The sequence below is a fragment of the Exserohilum turcica genome, assembly GCF_000359705.1.
Source record: "Exserohilum turcica Et28A unplaced genomic scaffold SETTUscaffold_7, whole genome shotgun sequence".
NCBI classification, from domain to species: domain Eukaryota; kingdom Fungi; phylum Ascomycota; class Dothideomycetes; order Pleosporales; family Pleosporaceae; genus Exserohilum; species Exserohilum turcicum.
In genome coordinates, this window is record NW_007360288.1 from 77,376 (window position 1) to 80,050 (window position 2,675).

The window sequence follows — 2,675 nt, forward strand, 5'->3', positions numbered from 1 at the left end:
AGCAGGCTACTAGCCTAGTGAGAACGAGAAGTACGATAGCTTCGTACAAAGAATGAGAGTTACGTGGGAAAACCTAAGAGCAATAGAACAAATATCGTCCAAACGACTAACTTTCACGTCACCCTTCCCTAGCGACATTTAGACTGCATCTAAAGAGATGGACTAGACCCCTACTTTAGGCGCAACTAGGCCACGTACGACAAGAGAATACTAGAGGTCCTATGCTAAAATTAAAAGACGCCGTCAAGAGAGACGTTGTCTCCGCTATAGCGGACGAGGACACTGTTGCAGAGACTACAACACTCCTCTTACTACTCGTACGCATGAACAAGGAAACTATACTAAGGTGGCTACTATAGCACCTATAGAGGATGACTTGGACGAGGGAAAAGAAGAGCTCTAACTAAAAAGCGCTGGTTAGAGCGAACAAGGCAGGAAAGAGATGTCGTACGAGCACTGCATAGGATACTTAAACTATTAAAGACTACAAAAGCAATGTCTATAGATGTAGTCGTAAATGGTGTAAGGAATGCTATCGCAATGCTTGACCATGGATGTTGCATATATTTAGTTGTGTGTGACAAGCTCGTACAACAACTAAACCTGCCGCGTTACACAATCTCATCCACCCTCTTAGCAATAGTAGATGAAAAGACGAGTCCTGTACAAGGAGTGACAGAGTTTGTACTCGACATAGGAGGGGTGAAACAAAAAGTAGCGGCGTACATTATCTCATCTACGTACGAGTTTGACATGATCCTTAGAAAGACCTAGTTGGAAGAGATAGACGGAGTACTATACACTGCCGAGCACCGCCTGCTCCTACGACGCTACGGATTCTCCGTACAAAGTAGAGAGAGCACCACGCCCACGCAGATAGACTGTGCTGCTATCACTACTGCTGCTTTCTAACTACACGTACGAAGAAACAGAAGACAGAAGGTAGTGCAGGTATTCGCGGCTAGTCTAAAAGACATCGAGAAAGCTCTCTGTCTAAAAGCAAAACTCACGATAGACAAAGTAAAGAAAGCCCTCCCTACATACCTTAAGGACTACGCGCAGCTTTTCTTGCCAAAAGAGGGAGCAGAGTTACCACCCCACCAAGGCCCAGACGTAGACCACAAAATTGAATTAATTCCCCAAGATGGCAAGCTACCGGAGATCCCGTACGGACCGCTCTATAGCATGTCTAGAGACGAACTACTAGTCCTAAGGAAGACACTCCTAGATCTGCTTAACAAGGGTTTTATCCGTGCAAGCACCTCTCTTGTAGCGTCACTAGTCCTCTTTGTACGGAAGCCTAGAGGAGGACTAAGGTTCTACGTTAACTACCATGCGCTTAACGCTATTACGCGAAAAGACTAATACCCTCTCCCTCTAATCCATAAGACCCTAAACTAAGTCAGACGAGCTAAGTGGTATACTAAGCTAGACGTGTCTGCTGCTTTTCACAAAATATGGATTACTGAAGGACAAGAATAGATGACAGCCTTCTAGACGAAATTTGGCTCGTACGAATGGCTAGTCACACCCTTTAGTCTAGCCAACGCTCTAAGTACGTTCTAGCGCTACGTTAATTAGATCTTACGGGACCTACTAGACGACTTTGTATCTGCTTACCTTGACGACATCTTGATTTTTACGGACGGCTCTCTATCTCAACACCATACCCACGTACGACAAGTGATCAAACGACTATAAGCAGCAGAACTACAACTTGAATTAGATAAGTGCGAATTTGACGTCTAACGTACGAAGTATTTAGGGTTTATCCTTAAAGCAGAGAAAGGTGTCTTAATGGACCTAGAGAAGACAAAAGCCATCCAAGAATGGGAACCCCCACGTCTGTCTGAGGCGTACGAGGTTTCTTAGGATTCGCTAACTTTTACTAAAGGTTTATTTCTTACTTCTCACGTTTAGTAGACCCTCTCGTACAACTCACCAAGAAAGACGCTAAGTTTCAATAGGGCGCTGCTTAAGAAGAGAGTTTCGCAGCTCTTAAAGAAGCATTCCTTTCGGACGAAGTACTCGTCGCATTCGACCCTGAACGCTGTATGGTAGTAGAATGTGATTCTTCTAGTTGAGCCTTAGGAGCCGTACTCCTACAAGAAGATGATGAAGGCACGCTCTGTATAGTAGCTTATCTCTCTAGGAAACTGCTTACACACGAAGCTAATTACCCCATCTACGATAAGGAACTGCTAGCAGTAATCTACTGCTTAAAAGAATGGGACGCTGAACTCCGTGGCGTACGAGAGTTTGAAGTTATTACAGACCACAAGAACTTAGAATACTTCACCCACAAGCAGAAGCTTTCTAAACGCCACGTATGATGGAACTTAGAGCTTGCTCGCTTCCCAAACATGAAGTTGCGCTATCGTCCAGGCAAGGATAACATAAGAGCAGACGCGCTATCTCGCCGAGATCAAGATATGCTTAAGGACGAAGGGGACGAGCATGCCTCCTCTCGTGAACTCACAATGCTAGTCCCAGCTTATACGCCAGACTACGTCCTAGCACTACCCGTACGGACTCAAGAAACCTCCTTAGTGTCAGAAACACTACCTCAACCCCCAGACCTTCTAGCTTTAGTACGAGAACATTGGGTACAGGCAGCGCAGGATGACACTATCTACCAAGAAGTACTAGCCGCCGTACGAGAAGGAAGACGATCG